Source organism: Cricetulus griseus, unplaced genomic scaffold (genome assembly GCF_003668045.3).
Source record: "Cricetulus griseus strain 17A/GY unplaced genomic scaffold, alternate assembly CriGri-PICRH-1.0 unplaced_scaffold_308, whole genome shotgun sequence".
Classification (NCBI taxonomy): Eukaryota; Metazoa; Chordata; class Mammalia; order Rodentia; family Cricetidae; genus Cricetulus; species Cricetulus griseus.
The window spans coordinates 14,599-29,196 of record NW_023277040.1 but is presented as its reverse complement, the minus strand read 5'-3'; positions in this window follow the sequence as shown (position 1 = coordinate 29,196).

Sequence of the window (14,598 nt, the reverse complement as noted above, 5' to 3'; positions counted from 1 at the left end):
GAATAAAGCCAAATTGATCATGGTGGATGATTTCTCTGGTGTGTTTTTGGATTCGATGTGCCTGTATTTTGTTGAATATTTTTGTGTTGAGGTTTATGAGGGTCATTGGTCTGTAATTCTCGTTTTCTGTTTTGTCTTTGTGTGGCTTGGGCACCAAGGTAATTGTAGCTTCATAAAAAGAGCTTTGAAATGTCCCTTCTGCTGCTATTATGTGGACAAATTTGAGGAGTACTGGTATTAGCTCTCCTTTGAATTTCTGGTAGAATCCTTCAGGGAATCCATCTGGACCTTGGCTTTTTATTGGTTGGGAGACTTCTGATGACAGCTTCTATTTCATTGGAGGCTATAAATCAGTTTAAATTGCTTATCTCTTCTTGATTTAATTTTGGTAAGTGATATCTATCTGCAAAATGATCTTTTTCCCTTAAATTTTCTAATTTTGTGGAGTACAGGTTTTTAAATTATGACCTGATGATTCTCTGGATTTCCTCAGTGTCCATTACTATGTCCTTGATTTCATTTCTGATTTTGTTACTTAGCATGCTCTCTCTCTCTCTGCCTTTTGGTTAGTTTGGATAATGGTTTGTCTATCTTGTTGACTTTCTCAAAGAACCAACTCTTTGTTTCATTGAGTTTTTGTAGTGTTTCCCTACTTTCTACTTTATTGATTTTATCCCTCAGTTTTATTATTTCCTGGCACCCACCCCTCTGGGGAGTGTTTGCTTCATTTTGTTGTAGAGCTTTCAGTTGCTCTGTTAATTCTCTACTGTTACTATTCTCCAATTTCTTCATGTGGGCATTTTAGTGCTATGAAATTTCCTCTTAGCACTGCTTTCTAAGTGTCCCATATGTTTTGGTATGTTGTGTCATCATTCTCATTAAATTTTAGGAAGTCATTAATTCATTTTATTATTTCTTCCTTGACCGAGGAATGGTTCAATTGTGCATTATTTAATTTCCATGAGTTTGTAGGGTTTCTGCAATTTATGTTGTTGTTGAATTCTAACTTTAAAGCATGGTGGTCTGAAATGTACACATGGTTATTCCATTTTTTTGTGTCTGTGTAGGTTTGCTATGTTGTCAATATGTAGTCAATTTTAGAGAAGGTTCCATGGGATGCTGAGAAGGTATATTCCTTTGTGTTCAGATGGGATTTCTATAGATGTCTGTTAATTCCAATTGGGTCATAACTTCTGTTAGATCCTTTTTTTCTTTCTTATGTTTCTGTCTGGTGGTCCAGTCTAGTGCTGAAAGCAGGGTGTTGAAGTCTTCAACTATACATATGTGTGGTTTTATGTCTGATTTGAGCTTTATTAATGTTTCTTTTATAAATGTCAGTGTATGGGATGCTGTACCTACATGTCCTTATTGGCTGGTTACAGCGTCCCCTACAATTCCCCTTTTAGGCATGGTCAAACACACACACACCTATAGCCATCCCCTAAGCATGCATGTCTATAGAATACCCTAGATGTAGTTGCCTTTGTATTTGGGGCATAGTTTGGCGGATTGAATCTTGATCTTGATGGACTTTTCTTATGATAAGTATGGAATGCCCTTCTTCATCTCTTTTGATCGACTTTATCTTGAAGTCTTAATTGTTAGATATTACGATTGCAACACCAACTTGGTTCTTGGGTCCATTTGATTGGAAAATCTTTTCCCAACCCTTTATTCTGAGGTACCATCTGTCTTTGAATTTGAGATGTGTTTCCTGTATGCAGCAGAAGGAAGGATTCTGACTTCATATCGATTCTTTTAGACTGTACCTTTTTATAGGCAGCTTAAAAATATTGACATTGAGGGATATTAATGACCATTGATTATTCATTCTTTTTTGTTCTGGATTACATGGTAGTGGTGTTATTGTTTGTGGAATTCCCCAATTTTTTGGTGTTTGGTAAAGTGGGATTATCTATTGCCTATGTTTTTTTCAGCATAGTTATCTTCATTACAATGGAGTTTTTCTTTCATTAATTTCTGTAGTGCTGAATTTGTGGATATGATTTGCTTAAATCTGGTTTTGTCGTGGAATATCTTGTTTTCTCCATCTATAGTGATTGAATTCTTTGCTGGATAAAGTAGTCTATTATGACCTCCATGTTTCCTTAGAGTTTGGAGAACTTCTATCCATGATCTTCTGGCTGTCAATGTTTCCATTAGAAGTCCAGTGTAATTTGGATAGCTTTGCTTTTGTGTGTTATTTGGCCTTTCTTTTTGCTGCTCTTAATATTTATTTCTTTATTCTGTAAGTTGGTGTTTTGATTATTATGTTGTGAGGGGGACTTCTTTTTGTGGTCCGATCTATTTTGTGTTCTGTCAGCTTCTTGTACTTTCACAGGCATATCCTTCTTTAGGTTGGGGAAGTTTTGTTCTATGATTTTGTTGAATGAGTTTTCTATACCTTTGAGCTGAATTTCTTCAACTTCTATATGTACTATTCTTAGGTTTGGTCTTTTCATGGTGTCCCGTATTTCCTGGATATTTTGTGTTCGAAATTTGCCGGACTTGAGATTTTCTCTGGTCGATGACTATGCATCCTCATATGAGTCATGAACACCTGAGATTCTCACTCCCATTTCTTGTTTTCTATTGGTTATGCTTACATCAGTGGTTCCTGATTATTTACCCAGCTTTTCTAATTCCAGCATCCCCTGATGCTGTGTTTTCTTTAAAGTTTCAAATTGTGCTTTGAATCTGTGAATTGTTTTAATTGTTTCCTTCACTCGTTTGTTTGTTTTTTTCTTGGCATTCGTTAGATTGTATAGGAGATTTGTTTGTTTCTTGAATTTTTGTTTAGTCTTTTCCTCCATTTCATGTAAATTTTTGCTTGTGTTTTTTCTTTTATTTCTTTAAGGTGTTTTCTTGTTTCCTATTTAATGGTCTCTAGCACCTTTATGAGATAATTTTTATGGTCTGTCTCTTCTTCATCCTCTGTGTTGGGCTTTTCATTTCTTGCTGGTGTGGAGTCCCTAGATTATGGTGGAGTCATATTGGTCTTTCTGTTGTTGAGTGTGTTGTTACTCTGTTCTCTACCCATCCCTTCTTTCAGCGGGTGTAGGTGGGGTCTCTCCTTCTCTCAGATGGCAGGTGGAGGCTCAGGTTCAGGCATGATGCTCAGGCTTAGGCAGCAGCTGGAGGGCTGAAGGTGTTGGGTGGATAAGGGTGAGGTATGTCCAGACTCAGGGTGGGTCTTCTCTTCTGGATAGGTCCACTGTTGTCCAGGAGGTGCTCAGGAAGAAGCAAGAAGGGCTGATGGGTGAGGTTGGGGGCAGAGCAGCACCCAGCTTCACCTCAGATTCAGGCACATCTAGAGGACAAAGGCAGAGGGCAGACAAGGGTGAGGTGTGTCGAGACTGAGGGTAGGCCTTCTGGTCTGGGCATTTCACTCTTGTCTGGAGGGGCGAGTCAGGCAGAAGCAAGCAGGGGTTGATGGGGGAGGTTGGTAGAAGACAATTTCCCAGACTCACTCAGGCAGTAGTCAGAGCGCAGGGGGCAGATGGAAGACATGGATGTGGTGTGTCCAGACTCAGGGTGGGCCTTCTGCTCTGGGCAGGTCCATTCTTGTCTGGGGGCAATCAGGAAGAAGTAATCAGGGTGTGATGTGGGACGTTGGGGACAGAGCAGCACCCAGACTCACTCAGATGTCAGTCAGAGGGCAGAGGGCAGATGGCAGACAAGGGTGAGGTATGTCTGGACTCAGGGTGGACCTTCCAGTCTGGGTAGGTTCACTCTTGTCTGGAGGGGTCTTGGGAAAAAGTGAGCAGGTGTCGATGGGGAAGGTTGGGGCCAGAGTAGCGCCCAGACTCACCTCAGTCTCTGGCACCAGCCCGAGAACAGAGAACACTCTGTCCGCTAAAGGACCTATATTTTAAATTTCTTGTAATTGATATTAAGTGTATTAGAGTTTCTCTCATGTATGTAGTATATCTGGACAACACGGGGCTTGATGCTCATTGAGGCAGGACCCTGATCATCAATACAGATTATGTGTGGTTGAATCTATCCCAAAAGATATAAACAACAACTCCACAAGGTGTAATTAGTTGGAGAATCATTTATTGAATGAGACTGCAGATTTTAGCTAGAAGGTTTATGGCTAGAAATGGGAAGGCTCAGTGGGATGGTTTACAAAAAATGATCATAGACAAGAAACTTCAGAGTCTTGGAGTCTAGAGACATGATCTGTTCTTTCTTGGGTTTTGACACCTCAAATCAGTGTCTTGATCAGGTAACTCCTTAAGCTCTATCAAGACATTACATCTCAAGTTGCTTGCTTTAGCATTGACTTCACTTCAGATACTATATATATGAATATGCAGTGTCTTTCTCCAAATATTATCAGGGACAGCATCACATTCAGAACATGGCTTCTCTGGATTGTTTCTGCTACTCGGTTCTTTAGTCAATTCTGTTTATACCAAATTCTTCTGTATTGAAGCAGATGTGCCTCTGCTCATCTCTCTACTGACAAAGATGGCACAACGAAGTCCCAAAATAGGACACTAATTCCAGCATTTTAGCCAAGGATGCCATTTTCCTCTAAATTATGGCAGTTCTGAGAGAAAGACTTGATCCTTACAGGAGGCTGGGTCACTGTCGACAATGAGATGCCAAAGCATGTTTGTTCTTTGTCCATTTGGAAGCAAATAGGTGTGTTTTGCTTCTCTGAATGTGTGCCCCGGGAGACAGATGTTTCCTTGATAGATCTTGGATAAGAAAACCTAACAAGAAGCTGGTTTTGGACACTGACCTTCAATGCTGGTTTCTTTGAGCTCATCTTGGGTGCTTGTGGATATGACATCAATTTGTACTGAGAGCAGGCTGCCAATCCTGGACCGCCCCCAAATCAGGTACCAGAATTCTCATGGTGGGATTCAAGCAAGAGTTGATTCAATGTTTCTTTGTGTGACCCTGGTTCTCCTGGCTGGTCAATTAGAGATGTTTCTTTCCTGGAGCCTGGATTCTGATTTCAGAGTCCTGGCCACACTTTGGTCTCACATATTGTACACAGGAAGTTGAAGCTATAACAGGATGATTCATATTTGTCTGGACATTAATGTCATGTGCTGAATCAGGTCTCTTCCAATCAGGCTGAAGAGCACACTTGGGGGAAACAACACATCCTTGTGATTTTTATCCTGGTGCTAGGGGAAGAATCCTGGCAGGTCATCCAAATGGATTCCAGGGTGTCTGAGAATCCAATATCATGTGCTTCCACTAATCCATAAGTGTTCTCTTCTTGTTCTTTTTTTGTAAAAACATGAGGGGTGCTTGTTCTCATATCAGATGTCTTGATTAGTGGGAGACCAATCAGATAGGATCCAAAGAAGTTTTCTTCTTGGTCAGGTAAATAAGTGATGGTCTCGTAGGCTTCTTTGAAGAAAAAAGTCTCAGATTACTTGTATTAAAGTTACCATCCTAAGCGGAGAGCCTTCTAATTAAAATCATCTACAGGGAAATTATGTAAAGCAAATATGTAGGTTACACAAATGCATAGGAAGTAAGGACCATTGGGAAGTAAAATGAGGACCAGGGGAGAGGAGAGTTGGAGGACATATGTATACAGGGTACAGGTGGCAAAACAGAATATGAAATGGTTATCTATAGGACAGGTCACAACAAAGCCAAATATTCTGCTGTGAAACAGAACTAAAGATAATGAATAGGGATGGATGAAGGTATTTGGGAGAACAATGAACACAAAATCAAACACGTTAGGATTATTCATAACACAGCTAAACAGAGGCCATGCCAAGAAAAGGCAATAGGAAACTGAGCTATAACCCATGGGGTACAAAGGGAAACACTTTAAATGACCACAGTGTATGTACAGTCATTCCTGAATCAGAGCGTGTGTAACATCATACTTTGAACTGGGACATAGGAGCTAAGTGAATATGTGCATTTGTTGATTTTTCAGTTCCCAGGACCCATCTAGGGAGTCACAATTGTGTATAATTTTAGTTTTTGAAATTTGATATATTGTTCTGACCTCCTAAGCGACTAGACATTATGTTCACACAAGGCATTCATACAGTCAGGCAAAACCCTCCTACCCAGTAAATGAAATGATACTAAACATAAAAAAGATGACTTGATATAAGATTGAGATTTTTGGACTCGGAGATGTCACTCTTTGTCTTTTAATTAAAAAGGGATGTCAAGATATTCTCTTATTTAGATACAGCAAATGAAAAAAGCACTTCCTCAAGGTTTTGATGAGTCTGTAGGAGAGGCATTCTTTCATGGACAGATAGCTAGATTCTGAAATTACATGAAAGATACTATCCTAATGCAATATCATTCAACACTTCTCACATACACAGAAAACCTCCATAATATTTGTTGGTGTGGATTCAAAATGAGTGAACATATTCAATAAAGATACAGAAAGCCACATGGGGTGCTGCAAGTATGTGATCCTAGAATATGCATGAGTAAAGGAAGATCTGGTGAAGGTCCAGAGAATACTGAATTACATACCCTGAGTCCACACAAAAAAAACACATGCTAGGCATGTATTTATACACCTGCAGTCCCAGTATGTGGGAAGCCAAATTAGGTAATCTGGAGATGAAGGCCAATCTCAGTCAAAGAGCATGATCAAGGTCAGCTTAGGCTAAGGAAGTCCCTGTTCCTAAGAAGCAAAATAGAGAGTGAAGAGAGAGGAATCAATGGGAAGTGAAGAGGACTAGGAAGCTAAGAATGGTAACATAGGGATATAGAGCAGGGAAGGGAAAAGGAAATGTGGAGGACATGAGTAGACGAAAAGTAATGCAAGAAGGAAGACAGGAGAGGAACTAAATTGCAGGAAAAAGCAGGTGAACAACTGAAGAAAATGGAAAGGGCAATCAATCAGAAGCTGATAGAGAAGTGCAATAAACTTGCGTGGCTTTTCCTATAATGCCAACACCAAGGATACAGCAGAGCAGCAGAGATGGGATCCAAGAGAAACACAACAGACAAGCAATGGAGACTCACCCTCAAAAAATAACAAAATTCTTCATCTTCTTCCAAGCTCCTCGGCCTCTTCTTCGGAGACCTTCTGGGATATTTCTGTGTTAGAGTTTTCCTTGGTATCACTTCTTGCCTGCAGAGCACATAGCAGTAAGTATTGGGATCTGCAGTAACACTGCTTCTGAAATACTAAAATCAATCACTAACTTTAAAGTTAATTCCAGCCTTGATAGAGTGAGGAGGCATTCAAGCCACATTGAAATTTGCTTATCTGATGTAGGGTCATCTTTTACCTCAGGATCTGTCAAAACACCTGAAACTTTCTACACACCCAGGGGTTAGATTTGCATATGGCTTTATAGAAAATACAAAGAGTACCCTGTAATTCAGGCTATCCTCTAAAATACAAGATAGCTGACGAAGACCAGGAACACCTGATCCACTTCTCCCCATCTCCCCTCTGCAGGATTTCCAGGTATGAACAAATTTATTGATCTGGTTTTTGGGATGGAAACCAGACATGTGTGCCTGTTAGAATAATACAAAAGCCCCAGTCTAGCACTGCATTCCTTCATTTGATGCTGATGCTGCTCCGTGTACAGTGGGCAACATTGCCAGCTGTGTCCCTCCCTCCACTTTGGTGATTTTCTACACTACATGACCTGAAAGCACTGTTCTCTGATGACACTGGTGGGTTTGTTTCTCTGTGTCCTGAGATGTCTGTGTACAATGAACAAACATCGTCTACTCATGTGCCTGTGCTCATGCATAATTCTGGATGTGTCCCATGCTCACATTTTTTGTTCTTTCTCCTCTCCCTCAGTATTTTTAAATATTCCTGCTGTCTGGAGCTGCTGGGCCTGCACTGTTTTCAGTTTCTCCTTCTCCTTGTTTGACCCCAGAAGTTGGACAGGAAGGGCTTCATCCCAGAATTCCATGGGACACATGTTACTCATTGCCATGTGTCCGAAGGCTCCACAGTTCTTGCATTTTACCTGTGTGGACAGAAGAGTCGACACAGAATTAGTCACAATGTCACCCATGTATCAATTCCCACAAAAATCTTTAGGTGACTGCGGCGTCCACCCTTGACCAGCAAGAAAGACGCCACACCGAGGAATCTTCTTCAACACAGTTTAATCGGGAACCTCTTTGCTTTTACAGTGTATAATGGAGGTGGCGGCGGCGGCGGCGGCCCCGGGCCGAGGGAGACGGGGCTTGATATAGTCTACATCTACCAATCACCTAACCCTATGTGGCGCGCCAGGATAGGTTGTCTCCAAGCAGAATTAAGAGGATACATGACCTTTGCCTAATTTGGAGTTGTTTATCACAGAGAGCGCTCGCCGTCGGGCTGGCGGAGGGCAGAAACCGGCGCCATCTTTGGGTGCGGTTTTCTGCAGCTCCCTACAGTTCCCCCTTTTTGTTTTAATATTATAGGAGTAGCAGTATCTATCTGTTGTCAGATTTCAGTCATCTCTGTCTTAGGTTCAACCCCAGTGTCCCTATCTTACCCGTCAAAGAGACACTGTGTCGCCCTCACAGGCTCATGTCTTAGGTTGAAGGGAACACATGTATGCTTATTCGCTCAGCATGAGGGTAGGTGCCCGTCATTGAGCATGACTGATTCAGATACGCATCACTCACTCAGCAAGGGCGAGACAGACATCTATTTGTCTGTCAGCATGGATAACCATGCTTGAGGGGACTGTCCTGCTTCCACAGCAGCAAAGGCCTGTACCAACATAGCAGCTTGGGATTTTTGCGACTTCCTGATCCTGCATAGGCACCACAAGCAAACAAAAATGGCTAACAGCATCATGGAAAACATAACCCCTACTCCATCCCATTCCTTAACTAAACTAAAGGCTTGTGCAATCATGGTATTACTTCTCTGCTGTGTGACCCTCATCCTGCAGATACATCATAACGCTATGAAACTAACTAGGATAAGCATTCCTCCCAGGGCACCCATTCCTGCCCACTCTTTCAGATGATTCATGGCTTGAGTGATCCACGCAGACAGTCCTTCCGCAACCGAGATGTCGACCCTGATGGAATTCACATGCACTATGGAGAGTCTCAGCTCCTGCATCAGCTTGTCAAAATCCCCAGACCAGTTGCCTAGAAGATACTATGAAGGTTGTTTAGACATGTTTGCTTCTAAGGAATAATTCTGATAGGAAACAGCTGTTATACACAAACCAGGCATTCTCCATTCACATCCCAACTGTGCCAGTTACCATAAAGTATCCAATTGTTCCTGCAATAGATCAATGTGTTGATTCAAAACCATAACGCCATCTTTCAATTGAGCATTAAGGGTAGATTGGATATCCAATGCAATCTCCATATGCTAAGTGCAGCAATTTCAACTCCTTACTAGTTAAGAGAATGTCATCCATATAGTGGACACATCTCACAGCAGGGTATTTCTCTCTAATAGGAGCAATAACATGACACACAAAAAGCTGACACATAGTGGGGCTATTGACCATACCCTGGGGTAAAACCACCCACTCATATAATGGTATGGAGAATAGAAGGTAAAGTAAAAGCAAACCTAACACTATCCTGCACACATCACAAATCAGGTTCTTCATGATTGGGTAGGGCTGACAGCAATGGTAAACCACGCTGCACAGGCCCCATGACTTGCATCTATTTATTTCCTTCAGCTGTTCTAACGTCTCCTGCCCCTCTTCTACAGCCTTGCGTCATCTTTGATCCTCTAGACAGCTACGAACCATTTTCCAAATAGCCCACATCCCTGGCTTCAGCGTTCCCTGTGCCCAGACAAAATCTAGATCTTTTCCAAGCTTATCCCAACTATCCACAGTGAGATTGCCCGAAGACCACGTTGTACAGGGCCCATAATTTGCATCTGCTGATTAATAGCTCTAAGATCGTGGAGCAATCTCCATTTACCAGATTTTTTCTTAATGACAAAATAGGAGTATTCCATGGAGATACAGAGGCTTTATATGCCCCAGATCCAGCTGCTCCTGCACTAGAGTCTTAGCAGCTTCCAGTTTTTCAGAGGAAAGTGGCCACTGAGGAACCCATACCGGCTCCTCTGTTTACCAGGTAATAGGAATACCTCCCTCAGTAGCCCCTAGGAAAAACCCAGACCTAGATTCTTTGGTCTTGGTTGTGGGATAATAGGACTGGCACGACCCTACAGATGTTTCCCGAGGCCTTGGCCTGGGACGTATCCCATTCATTTCATGATACCTTGAGATGTTTCTGAGTATTCATTTGTGAGTTTAAAACCCATATCCTTTAACAAATCTCTTCCCCATAATGAAATTGGTAAGTCTAACACATAAGGTTGCATGGTCCCTGGATGCCCTTCCTGATCTTTCCAAGGTAATAGTCTAGCACTCATATCAGGAGCTTTAGCATAGCCTAAACCTTGTAAAGTTTGAGAAGAAACCTGTATAGGCCAGCCAGAGGGCCAATCTTTAGTGGCTATGATGCTCTTATCAGCTCCAGAATCTAGTAAGCCTAAGATTTTCTTACCATTCACTATTAACTCAAGGGTTGGACGTTGATCAAGATCTAAAGCTAGAAAAGTTAAGTTTGATCCAGTGGAACCAAAGTTTCCCTCTCCTCTCTCTCTGGCTTGTGCTGGAAACTTGTCATGCAAACTTGGCAAAATCAGTAGCTGTGCTATCCTGTCTCCAGGAGAAATGGCTGTAATCCCTCTAGGAGATTCTACCATGATCTTTACTACACCCATGTAATCAGGATCTATAACTCCAGGATGTACTCGTAAGCCTTTCAACGCTGCAGATGATCTTCCTATAAGCAAACCTACTGGTCCAGGCTCAAGGGGTCCCTTAAAATCGGTGTCAACAAGCTGGACCCCCATTCTGGGAGTTAATACGAGTCTGGTGGTGGAGCGTAAGTCCAGCCCCGCGAAGCCTATAGTGGCTCTCCTCGGTCCCTCGGATGACGAAGAGAGGGCCAGGTTTCAGGACTCTGCTCCTGGTTCTGATCCTCCATGGACCCATATATTTGTGGGCCCTGGGGTCGTGGGCCCCGTCGTCCGTTTTTTGGACAGGCTCCTCCATATCCCTGAACAAGAGGCTGTCCACTGATGTCTTTTACTGATCTACAATCCTTAGCCCAATGATTTCCTTTTCTACATCTAGGACATAAGCCAGGTTGCTTAGGGCGCGGAGCAAAGTTATTGACTTTAGTGTTTCCTCCCTCGGGGCATTGCTTTTTCAAATGCCCTTGCTTGCCGCATTTAAAGCAAGCTCCTGAACCTCCACCTTTCTTAGTTAATTGCATCACAGCAGCTGCTAGTCCAGCATTAGTCAGCGGACCCCCTAACTCCCTACAGACTTTCATCCAGACTTCAAGGCCTTTACCCTTATATGGAGTTATTGCAGCTCTGCACTCTTTTGTACACTGTTCATAAATCAGCTGTTTGATCAAAGGCATAGCAGTATCTGGATCCCCAAACACTCTTCCTGCAGCTTCTACCATTCTTGCCACAAAGTCTGAAAAGGGTTCCATAGGACCTTGTAATATCTTTGTAAGATTTCCACTGACCTCACCTTTGTTAGGCAGAGACCTCCAAGCCCTAATGGCTATTTGATTAATCTGATCATACACTTGAGGAGGATATCCTGTTTGTTGCTGTGCAAAACGTCCTTGACCAAGAAGCATGTCCACATCCCAATATTGATCACCAGCTGCGCGATTAATCGCACCTTGATCATTGGCAAACTCAATTTGAAAAGCTCTCCAATCCAAATATTGTCCTGGTGATAAGCAAGCTCTTACCAAATTTGTCCAATCACTGGGTGTCATACAGTAGCGACCGAGTGCTTCTACCTGAGCAATTGTAAATGCTGCCGTCACCCCATAGGTGCGTACCGATTCTGCCAGAGCTTTGACTATTTTAAAGTCAATTGGTTTATGATATTTCTGTTGGTTACCGTCTGTAAAAACTGGATAAGCCAGTGGTTGAGTAACCTGAAGCTCAGTGCGAACCGTACGCCACACTTCCGGACAGAAGGTGGAGCAACCAGGACCTCCTACTTCCTCTTTCGAGCAGTAGGGGGGAGGAGCGGTAGGGCGGTGCCCTTGCTTTACAGTCGCCATTTTAGGACGCTGTTTTTCTGATACTTTTAATGAATGTTTTTCCATGAGCTCAATAATCTCTTCCTCCTCTTCCTCCATGATGTCCTCATCCTCACATATATCCTGCTCTGATTCTGAATCCTCTCCTGGTTCTTTTAACTCCTTTCTCAACCTTCCTAGAGAAGGATAAACTCGCTTCTTATCCCTTTTCTGTTTCTCCTTTGTTTTCTCACTGCAAGTCGGATAACACCACCAGAAAACAAAAGCCCACACTGCGATGTTAAAAGGCAGCCAAATCACCACTATAATAGCGGGGTCCATTAACTTACTCTTACTCTGCAAATTAAAGCAGAAGCGAGGTTTTTTACTTTCGGTTCGCTTTTGTCGCGAACAGTGTTGCTCCTTTCCGGAGACTTTATCGCCTCTTTCCCGAGGACCTTGGTGCTCCTTTACCGGAGACCTATCTCCGCATTCACCGCGGACTTTACAGTTCCACTTACCTTGGGAACTTACCCCCGACTGTGAGAAGTTCTGATTCCCCGTACGGGCCACCACTCGCGGAGTCCACCCTTGACCAGCAAGAAAGACGCCACACCGAGGAATCTTCTTCAACACAGTTTAATCGGGAACCTCTTTGCTTTTACAGTGTATAATGGAGGCGGCGGCGGCGGCGGCAGCGGCGGCCCCGGGCCGAGGGAGACGGGGCTTGATATAGTCTACATCTACCAATCACCTAACCCTACGTGGCGTGCCAGGATAGGTTGTCTCCAAGCAGAATTAAGAGGATACATGACCTTTGCCTAATTTGGAGTTGTTTACCACAGAGAGCGCTCGCCGTCGGGCTGGCGGAGGGCGGAAACCGGCGCCATCTTTTGGGTGCGGTTTTCTGCAGCTCCCTACAGGTGACTTTCATACTTGCTTGTAGATTATATTCTCAAACTATACTACATGATGTACCAAGAGAGGATTGCAGTCATTCACAGGACACAATTTTATAGAACATTGCAGAGATAAAGATGCTTGTTTCTAAAGGATTACGGTGGGGAATTGTGATTCCCAACTTTGAAACTCGCACTCAGGAAGATACAGGTAGAAGAACATGGATTTAAGAAAAACCTTGTCTGTACAGATAAATCCAGGTCAGCCTATGAATATTGCAGACATGGGGTCTAAATGAAAAAAGGAAATGAAGACTACAGTTTCAACTCACGTGTAGAACACTTGGATATAATTCACCAATGTGTGAAGTAGCTTTTTGGTATTGAGCAATCCTGGAATACATCAGTAAATTCTGGGGTTTACTTAAGCAAAACACACATGCTTAGCATGTATGAGGTACTAAGTTCCATGCTCAGCCAGCAATGAATGGATAGCTAAATATATGCCATTTGATAAAATGCAGATGGCGAAATGGGCAAGTATCAGAGTGCTCATTACACTGAGAGTATATAAGGGAGCTCGTCAGATGCTCTCAGTGTACAGGTAACCTGAGAGAAGAAGACTGTCCAGATTAGATTATCTTCTACTAGACTTAATAGACACACGGCAACATGTTTAAATCTACTTTCTGAGCTACACATAGAATGAAAATCCCAAAGTCCCAGGTGTACTGACCTTGGATTCTTCCTCCTCTTCCTCTGGAGTGCTTTTTATCACTGCTCTAAAGCATTTTTTTCTTCTGTGTGTTCTCTCTAGTGGGTCTCTTCAAAGGTGGTTTTATGTAATCACCTGTACTCTGCTTTGCAACATTTGGCTTCTTGGCAAAATCTTTCATTGATTGATCATTGTACTTGCTAGATGTGGGTAGAGGGAGGAGAAGTTTTATTGACAAGTGTCTTCGGTCCTAAATATAGAATGCAGAAGTGGGAGGGATTTGCTGACCAGAGTCACATACACCATACATTGGAAAACTCAGAGATGACATTCCGGATCCCAGTATCTCACTCTCAAAGAACTATGCATCTCCTGAGAAATACCATAAGATAATAGGGCTAAAATACTTGTGTAGGTTTGCATTAAACACAGACGATTCTAAAATTTTCCAAGCTTTTCCTAACAACTTCTTAAAAAATAAAATTGCTTGCTTCTTCCTTAATTTAGCTTTCAGTGTATTGACTAGTCTATGACTTTATACCATTTTTGTGCCTGCTACCTACAGAGGCCGGATTCGTGACCATTGAGCTCTTATTTAGGTTCTAGGAAACAACTACCTAAGTCTCTTTCTTTCTCAATTGTAATTCCTAGAAATAAAGGCATACACCATCATACCAACTCCTAAGCAGATGTTGCTCACATCATTTCTCAAAAAATATAATTATATAATCAAGCAACTTTATTTTTTCAGCATATTTGATGAAAACTATTTTTTGTTTACTTTTTATGTACAATTCTAGCCACAAGCCCCAACTAAGCACAGTAAAACTCTGATGTGTAGGGGATAAATATTTACACTTGATAATCAGAAACACATAATCTTATAGTTATTGTTTCAAGGTCTATTACACAAAGCCACTCCTGTACAACCAAGCTGAAGATGATGAT